The sequence below is a fragment of the Triturus cristatus genome, chromosome 8 (genome assembly GCF_964204655.1).
Source record: "Triturus cristatus chromosome 8, aTriCri1.1, whole genome shotgun sequence".
Classification (NCBI taxonomy): domain Eukaryota; kingdom Metazoa; phylum Chordata; class Amphibia; order Caudata; family Salamandridae; genus Triturus; species Triturus cristatus.
In genome coordinates, this window is record NC_140591.1 from 295,163,182 (window position 1) to 295,176,456 (window position 13,275).

A 13,275-nucleotide genomic window follows, 5' to 3' on the forward strand; every position below is an offset into this window, starting at 1 on the left:
TCCATGCCAAATTTGAGTCCTTTTTTTCCAACATCATGGGGATTCTAAAGGTACCCAGGTTTTGTGGATTCCCCTGGAGGGGACCGAGAAATTAGCCAAAATACAGGTACATTTTGATTTGTTTTAGAAAAATGGGAAAAAAGGGCTACAGATAAAAGCGTCTGTTTTTTTCCCTGCAAATGGTATTAACAAAGGGGATTGTGGTGCTGAAATCACCATTTCCCAGCTTTCGGGGAGAAGCAGACTTTTGTCAGAAAACCAACATTTTTTACACAGTTTTGGCGTTTTTCTGGGACACAGCCTATTTTTGCTATTTTGTGTGCTTTCAACCTCCTTCCAGTTAATGGTAGAAATGGGTATGAAAGCAATAATGGATCCTGGAAAGCTATACATTTTGGAAAAGTAGACAAAATTCTGAATTAAGCAAGGGGTCATTTGTGTAGATCCTTCAAGGTTTCTTCACAGAAACTAACAGTTAAATAGAGGAAAAATTGAAAATTAGTTGAAAAAAACAGCCATTTGTGCCAACATTTTCACCTGTAACTTTATCTAACTGGGACAGCTGTTTGGAAGCAATATACTGTTACATCCGCTAGACCTTTCTGGTTGTGGGGATATATAGGACTTGTAGGTTCACCAAGAACCCGACGAACCCAGAGCCAATAACTGAGCAGCGTCTTGCAATGGTTTTTCTTTATGTTCCGGGTATATAGCAATTAATTTGGGAAAATATATACATGGAAAAATTGGTATGAAAGATACCTATGTATTTCTGAAATTGGAACAAAATATAGAGTTTAGAAACAGTAGATATTTTCACATTTCCAAAATTGTGAGTAGCCATACTAGCATGAGACTTGTAGGTCATTTTTCAAAATGACTTCTTTTTTACACATTGTCTTTCATTTGGAAGGCAGAAATGCAATGAAAGTCAATAGGTAATAACAGTTGCTCTACAATTCTGTGTTACCCTAAGTCTCCCGATAAAAATGGTACCTCACTTGTGTGGGTAGGCTTCGTTCCTGTGACAGGAAACGGTCCAAAACACAAAGTGGATGCACTTTATTTTTACAGTGTAAATTGACCCTTTTTTTGCAAAGTGCCTAGCTGTAGATTTTGAACCCTAGCTCTCCCGGCACCTAGGGAAACCTAGCAAACCATACCTCCCTGGAATCCCCCGGGTGTCTAGTTTTCAAAAATGTATAGGTTTGCCACACTGGTTTGCATTCACTCTCCTGTCTCCCCCTCCTGCTCCTCCACCCCACTTTTTCTGTTGTCCCTCCCTCTCCCAGTCACAGGACTTTGCAAGCATGATGCAATTTCTGATATTTCCAATTGGGGATCAAACAATAGCGCTGTGAACTTGACTCAGTTGAGCGAGAGCGTGAAAACCTCTTTGCCTACATTGGTCACTCTGGAAGCAAACTGCACTTCCGGACACAGGACACAGTTTCGAAACCGCCACACAGGTTGAGGGAGAGACTAAATCTTCTCTTCAACTGATCATGTAGTTTTGCAATTATTCAGCTCAATAGCTTTTAATGCACTGTGAGAAAACTTGGCCTAAAAGCCAGTCGGGGATTAATAATAAATCTATTTTAATAACTGGTCGGGAGTCAGTCACTATTACTTAAGCATGTATCCTCCTCGTCTGCTGAAAAGCACCACTTAAGGCTGATCACGTCGAGACCTGAAACACAGGCTGAACAACTGAAAAAGGCTTTACTCACTCGTCGACCAACACCGATGCCACCGCCACGTGTGTGAACCAGCCCGGAGATAAACACCCTTCGACTCCCCGGAGACCAGAGCCAGTCCACGGCCGGGGAAGCTCCCAGGAGTAGGCTGCAGTACAACCCTCCCTCTCGCCCACCTGGCTCTGCTGGAGCCTGCTGACTGATTGGGGGAGGGAAAGAGCACACAAAGTGAGACGAAGGAGCCGGGAAATAGACAACAGTGAATGCGACACCAGTGCAGCGCTCGTGAAATGGGCGCTGCGCTGATAAAGTATGTCAATATTAAGTAAACAAGCAGGGGGGTGGGTGGGAGGGAAGTGCATGGGACAGAACAGGTGCCCTCTGATGATAAGCAGGAAAGAACGCGCTGCAAATAAAAAAATAAATGCTTTACAGACTAATTGAAGGAGACAGTCTAACGCCGCAAGTAAACGATCCAGTCCGGATGGGCCTTCCCAGAAGGAAACAGGGCGGTAACAAGGAGGGACTAAGAAGCCTCGTTTACAATCGAAGGCCAGCGGTTAGCATGGATGATGACGCAAGCCAATGGAAACAAGCATTGGCATAGCCAATAGGTCTCGCTTTCGGAACCTTATAAGTATTTAGTTATGCAGCACAAAATCCTTGGTGCAACAACATCAACTGTTGCATGGCTAAACACTTATAAGGTCCCAAAAGCGAGACCTATTGGCTATGCCAATGCTTGTTTCCAGTTGTCTCAACATGACTTTGCAACACGTGTAAAGATAAAAAGGCCTCGCTTACTTTTCTTTAATGATTGCAGCTCTTATCCAAAAGCAGACGTCAGATGTTGTAAATCTCTATCTATCTCTCTCTCTCTCTCTCTCTCTCTCTCTCTGTCTCTTGGTGTCACATAATAGATACAGGGACGACTGCACAATGCAAGGTGCAGCCATTCTTCACACAGTAGATTCTTAATGATCCTGCCTACAGCGCGTCTCTAGTGCCAGCAGGATATTTTTAGCTCATGCAGCACAAGGGAAATTCGAAGACAAGAATAATGGATACGTTTTCCTCAAATAGGTACAGAATGCAACCTATTAGCTGAGTGCTCCCACTATAACCTTGCTTGGCACTGGTGCCTTCCTTGGTTTTGCACAACTGTTGATTTACCTCGTCACGTGAGACAAAGAGGGCCACTGTTAAATGCATGCAATAAAATGTATTTGTTTTTAAATGTACAATTCGCAGTCTAAAGTTAAGGAAACGTTCAGTCTGCGGCAACACGAGCCTTCCTTTTAATGTGCATCTGGTGCTGGAGCGTGGACAGAGAGCTGTTAATGAGCACGCTAAATAGGGTTTGGTGGCATATTTAGACGGCGCGCATTTCTAGTTGACTTTGACTGGACGAGATGGAGTAACTGTTGTGCCAGGCAAGTCTTAATTGCCCAGACCAGGACACGTTTACGGTTTACCTGATTAAATAGAAAGTGGAAGCAGAGTGGATGCTTGAGATTCTGTTTAGCGTCTTCGCTCTTATGTAAGACTGGAAGGTTCTGAGTTGGCGGGAGGAGACTGGGAGGTATTAAGAGCACATTAGGGCAGATTCCGTGGAGCTCACGATGATATAAAATTCAGCACCGTAACAAGGGGGCAATGTATCATAAAGTAGGTAAGGGAAATAAGCTCAACTGCCCTTCGACTATATTTTGTAGAAAGACGTCCATAATTGAGGCGCACAGGGCCCCCACTCACCGAGACCTCCGTTCAGCTGCACCTGGGATTTAAGTGGGCCGGGTCCTGCCGGTGCGGAGCACCTGCAGTTCTAAAAATATGGTGCTGAGACGGGTCCATATCGGGCTCTCCATTTTTGCCCTCACTCTCGGTGAAAAAAATAAATCTTAACTCTGCAGCAGTGCCACCCTTCATTGCCTTTGATGTCACTTCAAAGAGGCTCGTTAAGTTCTTTCACAGTCTCACCATGTCAGAACCGAAGCATTCTCAATATGCTATACAGAAGCCATATTTGTTGCTTATTTATCTTACGCAACTAACAACCATTGACAAAGCCAATGGTCCTGGCTAAGTGTTAAGTTACTTACGTAAAATATATACATGGATGCAATGACAGAAGCAGCCAAATACCAATCAGACGGCACACGATGCTAAGCACAGATTTCCAGTTTACGTGTTTTAAGCCACGCCCTTATTACATCGACCACGCCCCTACAGTTTTCCATCACACTTAAAGCCCTGCCTGCTACACTAACTTATAAGTAGGTTCCTGAGAGGGATTGGCATTTGAGCTGGCCCTTACGGTACATGTGAAGAGCCGCGCCTGCGCAGATTTTTGAAACTTGGGTGTTGTCACTGAAGCGAGCAGCAATATTTTCAGGGAAAGGAGTTAAACCAGGAATATTTAAAATAAAATAGCCCTCGAATTGGTCTACTTTGAGTCAAGTACCGTTGCTGCGGTCATTGTTGACAGGGGTGTTGTAGTGGATATTTCCCCACTGGGCGACAGGGTACAGAGCTGCACTCAGAGCTGGGTGAGCTGCCGGACATGTAAGCAATCCCCCTTTGCCCGGTTTTAGGCGTGGCCTCCTCCAGCGTGAAGCTGCTTTGAACGTTTTTGGCTGATTTTGCTTGGCGTTCGTTGCTTGATCTATCAAAAAAAGCTTCAACAGTACAGAACAGACGTAGGAAGATTGTAACTAAAATGTGAAGCGACAGAGAAAAATCATCGTAACAAATACAGAGCTCGATGCTTAAAGGGACAATACACTTGGGATTCCTAAATTATTAAAAGACAATCTGTAGAAGTAGTTGCCTTTGTTCCCTAGCTGTCTACGACAAATACATCACAAATGTAATGAATTTCCCCCAAAGGCTTTCATTGACAAAGCTTGTTCCATGTTTGAACCCCTGTGAGGAGATCTTTCCTGAGTGCAATATGCTGGGCATTTCTCTCCCTCCACCCAGCCATCCACCACAAACACTCTCAGCATCAGCTATGCAATAACCTAACAACTGATGCCCTTGCTCCTCCTCATCACCTCCCTTAGAGTCATTATTCTTGGATCTCTGTAAGGCCAATCGCCAAGTCCCAGTCATTAGTGCTGAGATGGATCCCACCACAACAGAGGGAAACAAGCATTCGGCCGCGCGGCCGAAAACGAAAGTAATAGCGATCGCGATCAAAGCAAGTGATCGCGATCGCTTGGACGGGAGCGCTGTGTGGCAAGCACGCGAGTGGTGCGCGCGCAGCAGTGATTGGCGGCTGCGCGCGTGCACGTTCACGTGCACTGTAGCTTTAGGCCACGGCAGCACTTTGAAAATGCCCAGTTATAAAATGTCTCTTCGAGCCTTTGGCTCACGAGACCTAAAAAGGAGCGGGGCTTCCACTCCACTTCTAAAACCTACCCTACTACAATATGCCTCGCAGAGCGTGCAGCGCATGCAAGCTGCAACGCTAGGAGAGACCTAAAAAGGCATATTTTGGACATGTTTGTTTACCGAGGAGCCAGCACAGTTTATTGCTAGCGGCTCGGTGTTCCATCTCGGATTTTTCTAAGCCCCCCACGGTGGCAGGGCGATGCCATCTCGCCCCTGTGCACCAGCCGCCACTGTGAGTCACCCTGCTACTTGCAGGCTCAAACATGAGAGACAGCAAGCTACTAAGTCCCAGCTTGAATGCTGTCGGGACAAAACCACAAACTAAACACAGTCATGCGCATCATTCTTCAAACATCCAGCAGGGCCATTTAATTCTGTATTGTATTGTTTATTTTTAAACATGGTTATTCAAATACGTTGCCAGCCTTTCAAACACAGAAACAAATTTCAGTTAATGCATCACTGCTGCATTCTGAATTTAGACTGGTCGCCAACAAGCCCTTTCCCTTGCTTCTGGTATAAAGAGGTGGTCCTGACATAGCCTGAGGCCTTGAAGAAAGCGAGGAGAACCAGATGCTTCTGCTGCTGTTGCAGTTTTTGGTGATGACCTGGCTAGAAGAGAGTAGGCTGGGAAGAGAGTTGCAGGACAAAAGGAGACGGAAAGTTTGACTGCTGTCCTACCAGGACCAGGTCCTACTCGGAAGGGAGGGAAGGCCCAGGCATTGACATGTTGGCGGTTGAGTCCAGTGCCTTCAAAGACATGCTGCATCACGGTGAGCCTGATCTGGCTGCTTAGCCAGACCTAGTCGAGCCCTTACATCCACCAGGAAGCAAGATGCCAGGAGAGAGGAAAAAAGGCCAGGCTGAGCCTACCCCCCATAGAGCTTCATCTGGAAAGCAGCCTGTGCAACTGGGGAATGCCAGCCACCGAAAACATTCCATTAGAGGATCCGAGCAACGCTTTCCCACCTCCTCCCCCCGAGAAGAGAAAGAATGACCCCAAAGACCTGAAGAACGGCAAGAAGTTTTGGAACCACTTCCTGCTTAGGAGGAACTCTTTCTCAGAGGAGCTGGTTCTGCCCATGAAGACGTAGGAGATGCAGCAGAAAAACTGCTGCACGCTGTCCTTCTCCCAGGTAAGAGACTTCTTGGTGATGGCTATATAAACTAAATTTTTACCACTTCTCACCCTGGTGTCTTAACGCACTAAAGCAGACTTCTAACTGCCCATTGTAATCTATAAACCAGCAATGGCAGATCGCACTGCAGCACAATAATATAATAAGATATCAAAGCATAACATAGTAACATAACACATAGAAAAATGTGGCACCCTATAGCATAGAGCAGCATAGCATAGCATGCAATTCCATTATGCATCATACTGTAACCCAATATACATGATGTGCTTATGGCATAAACAAAGTTGTAGAATCCATTATGGCGGCTCTAACAAAGTTGTCCAATTCTCATAACATGTTCATATTCTTATAATACAGCTCTCATAATTTTACGTGTAATGTAAACTTCTATGTGAAACAGCAGGATCACAGACTTTTAACGTATGCGTGTTCTTCTTGAGATACACACTTTTGCCATACAATGTTTCTATACTCCTCCTTGTTCTGAAAACAACAAAGGTGCAACTTCAAAACATGGCTGGTCAGAGGCATGCTTTTAGATAACTGGCCCAGCTAGCACTGTCCGAACTGGAGACAACCGTCAGGTCAACGTCTTGCTTCACATTCGCACAATCTGTAAACTGCCCTCTGTTACCCAGCACTGTGAAGCAACTGCATGGCAGTGTAGGCACTTTACAAAAACAATAAATACGGTTATCGTTTGTTTAAAAAAAGTGCTCTACAAGCTTTTTTTTTTTTTTTTTTTTTGGAAAACCTTTATTGGTCAGTAGCAGATAGTACACAGCTTCTTGCCTACAACCATGGTACCAGGCCGGCAGCAACAACATGCAGTTCGACAGACTTATAGCACTTGTTAAACAGGAGCAATTCAAGAACACCGCGTGTTGCCTACAACCCACATGGGCCGGCCGCGGAGTAGTATATACCAGCTGTTTAAGGATGCATACATTGGCAGTAATAACAGCAAGTGGTGCTCGACCAGTGACTCTATGAGGTTTCTTTTCATTTTGTGATAACCAACCTTGAACTCCAATAAGAACTGTGCTCCCCCAGTGCATATCCACCATACTTAGTATGTGGCGTAAGGAACTGTCCAGTGCAGGGCCATAGTGTAAAGCGTCCCATTGCTGGGTATGGTCCAAGCTCGGTGTGATGTTGCTCTGCACTTAACTGACCCAGCCAATGACCTGGGAGGAGATAACGTTAGTGCAATTAGTGAACGTGAACTGGTGCTACATCTGTCAATGCCACGCAGCATGCGCTGTGGTAGGGTAGGTTTTATGGTGTCCGTAGTCCCGGGAGACTTCTACCTCACACCCCCTCCCACCCGTGTAACCTGTGCACAGAATGCAATCTTACCAGAAAGCGGGTACCCAATCCGGGCGTACAGGGAGTGTCCGTATGCCATACGTGGGGAGGGAACGAAGGAGAAAGGGGGCCAAGGAAATCAATCTACCGCCGTAGTCAACAGGGGAGGGTCAGGACAAAACGTGGCGGATGAGCTAACTCTCTCTACATTCCCGGTCCCGCCGTCCTCGGAAACGTCATCATTCCGAGCCCGCAGGAGGTACGCAACGAGGGGCCCCCAGAGATCCCTAGGCCGCGACTTGGGGGGCAAGAGGTCAGCGTACTGATGAAGTCTTTCCTGCCAAGTGGACATCGTACCCAGCCAAGTCTTGAATTTAAGCGCTCGCCCACGTCCCCATCTGCACGCCACGTGTCGTTTCGCCAGCAGAAGACCCAAAGCGAAGAATTTCCGATGTGCCTTCAGCACCGGGTGCGAACGGCCCAGCAGGGCAAGAGCAGGGCAAGGCGCGGTGACCACCCCGATCATCTCGGACAGGGCCGTGAAAACCTCCTCCCAATAAGGGGCAACGGCTGGGCATGTCCAGGCCAGGTGCAGGAAGTCAGCGCCCGTCCCCCTGCACCTCCCACAGCGGTCGTCATCCCTCAGTCCGAACCGGCACAGTTTGACAGGGGTATAGTAGAGGCGGTGCAAAAATTTAAAGTGAACTAATCTAAGTCGAGCATTGCCCGTCACTGCAGTGGCATGAGAACAACTCTCCTCCCATTGTTCGTCCGACATTTGGGCCCCCAGGTCGCTGTCCCAGTCCGCGCGTGCTCTGAGGGAGGGGGGCGGAGCCGCCTGTGCATGGGCATATAACATGGAGACTACATGTTTCGGAGTGTCTGCCTGCAACAGTGTATGAAGAGGCGCCAACACAACTGGCTCCTCCGGGAAATTAGGCGTGACAGCCTTTATATTTTGCCGCAGCCGAACGTAAAGAAAAGTATCCATCGCCGACGGGGAATTCTCGCCAAAGAAGTGTGTCGCCGTGCGGAAACTCCCCTGGTGATATAGGTCCCCCCACATGCGGATTGCGAGCCTAGTGAGCATTTTGCGACCGAGTTCCTCTCGGGCAACACTCAGTCTGGGGTCATGAGCTAGGATCATACGAGGAGAATATAGGAATTTGACCTCCAGATGTTCCGCAATGCGTTTCCAGGCCCGTACTGTGCAGTTCACCGTAGTGGGGTCACGATCCCCGATCCGGACCTCCGAATATAGATAACCTGAAGGTTGCTCAGGCCTCATATACCCATCTTCTACTGCCAGGTGCGCCATAAAGGGTGGGGGGTGTAGCCAATAGGCCGCAAAGTGCCCTTGGGCGCAGTCGTAGTAGCGCCGAAAATTAGGCACATCAAACCCCCCTGGTGGTAAGGCAACGTGAGGGTCCGCATCCCGAGTCTGGCCTGTTTCCCGCCCCAGATTAGACGCGACATTTGGGAGTTAAGAGCCCGGAAGAAGTAGGAACCTGGGTTGTATGGTATGTTGGTAAAAAGGTATAGCAATTTGGGAAGAACCACTGTGGAATCTGAAATATAAGCAAGAAATGAATCCACACAAACGGTCCTCAGTCAAGGGTAAGATAACAGCGTTTATTAGAAGAACCAACAACGAAATAACGTGCAGCACGGGGGCACCAGCAAAGTCACTGAGTGCCCAAAGAGGTGACGTGCCTGACAGTTTTTATAGGTCTAAACCACAGAGGATGTAGCATCATAACATATGTTGCATAAATTAAGCATAGTTCATTTGACCAATTTGCAAGGGCCTAGATAGTTATATACCATTTAAGGTCCGAAAAGTACTGTTGCCGCCTGCGTGACCTAGGTCTGCTTCTGGGACTTTCCACTGTAATGTAAGATATAGGTCTGGTGCTTTTCCAGTTAATAGTTGCAACATAATAGAAAGGACCAGACATATTACAAAATGTGCTATGCTGAAATGTCTGTGTCTACATGAGCATCTCTCCCTGTCACGTATTATTCTTGATCGAACCTTGTGTTACAAAAGCTGTGTCTCTGAAGCGAATGGTAAAGTACGGGCATTTTGTGCACTGCTTTTCATGTCAACTTAGCAGGGCCTAGAAGCTTACAGCATTTGGTATCATACAAGAAAGATGGCTTCTACATTGCCCCATCTGATACCAAATCACTATCTTCTAACCCCCCACCTCCCTGCCGGCCATTGATGAACAGTATTTCAATTGTTTTTGCAAATATTATTATCAGTGCAGTCACTAATATCCATGGGACTGGTGTCAATATGTCCGTTCTTCTTTGTACTTGGCATTGTTCCTTTCTTTCACTTGTTTAGTTAATGTCTCTGATAAGACCAGCTCAGATCTCTTCTATTGCATAAATCACGCAATCCGAAATGTCAAGTCAAAGGTCTGTTATTTCTTGTGCTGTTGTTTGATGTCCAAAAGTGGGGAACGAGATGTCTTGCAAGATCAGGTCTCCTAACCCACTCAATAGCGTAGAATTTGGCACAGTTAGTTCCAGCACACTATTTAATTTTATTCCAGGACACAATAACCTCATATAAATTATTAGTTGTTACTCTTCTACCCTCACTTGTATAGATCTAAGCCTTCCAGATCTTGTTGCTGGCATTTGTCGTAATTGGGGTCTACTTAGGTAGTTGCATACCCTCAACCAAGTGTTCAATTCTGTTCTTTGATGTTCCAAAGCCTTGTCCTTAATATCTAACTAGCGGGTGATGCACCTCCTAGGGGTCTATTGGTGCAGACACCAGTCAACCATTTAGAAGAAAACGTTGGTGCCTTGATGGTGTACTGTCAGAGGTTACTAGCACATGACAGTTGGCACTCCCTTGGAAAGTAGCTGGTACAGACGTCTTTGGAGTGATGATACCCAGGGACCTGTGTTTGTTGTGCGCAGTACGTTACTGCCTCTGGTGTCTTCTGTTTTCTGTTGGAGGCCTAGCCTGCCCCGAGGTCTGCCTCTTATTTCCCATTCGTCTTGTCTTGCGTTCTTGATCGAATGTTGTACCTGCGAGGTGCCTCAGATCTCGCTTGTGGTGCTGGTAGAGCTCATTGTCTGCTGTCTGGTGCGTCTGCTTGCTTGGTGTGGGAGCTGTGGATCCAGGATGTCAGCCCTTGGCACTTCACTGCTGTTGCTATGCTGAGGATGATCTGGTGAGGTCCCTTCCACCTTGGCTGGAAGCAGTGCCGTCGGGTGTGGACCTTTACCCAGATCCAATCACCAGGCTGCAGGTCATGTGGCGGTGGAGATGTTGCCTCTGGAAGAGCCTGCAGTACCTGGTGGTGAAGATAACGTAAGGTCTCTGTTAATTTCTTGCAATAACATAAAAGCAGGTAGTCTGTTATTGATAGTGGGGCTGTGGACATGTGGCCTGCAATGTTCATGGGGTGGCCAAATACTATTTCTCGGGCTGGGCTTTGTTACCCTATCTGGCGTGCTCCTCATTGCCAGCAGGGCTAGTGTTAGTGCACCTACCCATGAAAGTTCAGTTGATGCACACATTTTCCCAATTTTATTTTTCAACACCCCGTTCTTCCTTTCCACCGCGCCCGCAGCAGGAGGGTGATAGGCGCAGTGTAACTTCTGTGTCATCCCAAGTCCCTTACATATTCCCCCTATGACGTGGGAAATTAATGCTGGCCCATTGTCGGAGCTCAGAAGGGCTGGTATTCCAAAGCGTGGGATAAGTTCCTGTAGGAGGCATTTGGCAACCGTATGTGCATCACAGTTCTTTGTTGGGTATGCTTCGGGCCACTTGCTGAACATGCACACAATCACCAACACATGTTTGTACTTGTGGGTGGTGGGCATGTCTAGGAAGTCCATCTGGAGGCTTTCAAATAGTCTGTGGGGAGGTGGGAAATGACTATGTGCAGTTGGTGTGCCCTTTCCAGTATTGTATTGTGCGCAAACAGTGCATTGCCTGCAAAGTCTTTCTGCTATTTGGCAGAACTTGGACTTGTACCAGCATTGGGAAAACAGTCTGATTCATGCCATCTCGGCCAACATGTGAGAGATCGTGAAAAAAGGCATGTGATAGAAGGAAGCATTGCTGAGGGCAGGCATATCTTCCCATTGGGCCCTGTCCATAACCCCTCCTTTGTTTGCACACATTCTCCTTTGGCCCATTTCTCTTTTTCATCCTCCCCTACCTTCCTCTTAATATATATTGGGTCAGAGTGTACTGAGTCACTGTTATATTTAGTATTCTTCTCGCTGCTTGTTATTTGTACCATTGCTAACTGGCAGCCTGTCAGTGCTATTGTCTTTTCTTCCCCATCAATAAATGCGTTGCCCTTTGATACATATTCCTTTGATGATGTGTGCGCTGCACATTTTATTATAGCCACTGTGGTTGGTCTTAGTAATGCTTGGAGGAGGCCACTTATCAACTGTGCATGTTATATTTGTTGGCCTGTGGGTGTGAGGAATCCCCTCATGGAGAGAGAGGGAAAGAGACAACATTTTGATAAACACAGAAGGTCACTTGTTAATGCCAGACCTTATTAGGGGCCGAGTAATGAAATAAAGTGCACCCACGTCCTTTCATTAAGTGCAGATATACAACTGTTGTTAATTCACAAGACTTTACAGAAGAAGGGCAAGAAATAGTACTCCTAGAAAATATTTGTGAACTGCATTTAAGCATGAGCAAATATGCAGGTGTAGATCTACTCATGCGAAAATCTGAGTGTTTGCAAGCTCACTTTTCCTCCATCCACTTTTATCCAACCTTGGAAGAAGTATTATGTCTGCCATTTTCAGGAGTAAAAATCCAACCTGTCTCAGCATTCCTACCATTACCTCCATCCTCTGTATGTAGATCTGTGGAACGTGGCAGCATAAGGTAATAGTTAGTATTCAAACCCTACTATGGAAGGAGCCCTGGCATAATCAGAAATGCTATTTTAGAGATCTTATATAATGATATTGCTGCCATAATTTGTCGCCGCATTGCATGGCATAAAAGGGACAAGTGGTTTTTGTCACAGGACACCTATTCACTAACACCCCTAAAGACTGCACCTGTACATTAAAAGACATAATAAATCTGTACACATTGTATCCTTAAAACATCATAATACGAAGCACAGTTATTCAATGCGCACTATCCTTCTGCATTGGCATATACTCATTACTAAAGAACAATAAATAAACATAATATCACTACTCTTTGCCCAATCCTTTGTAGTCCCTGGCGAATGCACTGCTTTCAAAAGCATTTTAGCGCATTCCCCTTACAATATAAATTGTGATATATCCTGCAACTCTGAAGAACCTAGAAATGAAAAACATTAATATACATACACAATATTTCTTTTAGATGCATACATAACATAGTACTTCTCCTTGCTCCATTCAATTTAGGCAAAACCCTTTAAGAGCGCAATATACCTAGTATATGTGCTTGTGAGGATGGTGACGTTATATGTTAGGCTGCCGTCTGTGGAGTGAGAAATGGGAAAAACAAGCCAGCTAACATGACCTTATTGTGTTATCCTGGGCATTTCATTTTTATCTTAGCAACTTACATCTTTTTTAATAATGGGAACCCAGGCCACCCAGATCATTCATCTTTTAGCTCAATAGCTAATATGTTCAAATGCACACTTCGAAAAACCAGCACTTGAAACAGGGACAATACCTATAAATGCACAGAAATAACCTGATAACTGGCAGGAGGGTCC

General features: G+C 46.0%; 1 protein-coding gene and 1 pseudogene across 8 annotated transcripts in view; both read left to right on the forward strand.

Moving 5' to 3' along the window:
• Positions 1–13,275, forward strand: part of PARP4 (poly(ADP-ribose) polymerase family member 4) — a 2,159,601-nt gene that overhangs the window by 1,471,493 nt on the left and 674,833 nt on the right. The gene's annotated exons all lie outside the window — the stretch shown is intronic.
• On the forward strand, positions 5,667–6,259 carry LOC146801998 (cerberus-like; annotated as a pseudogene).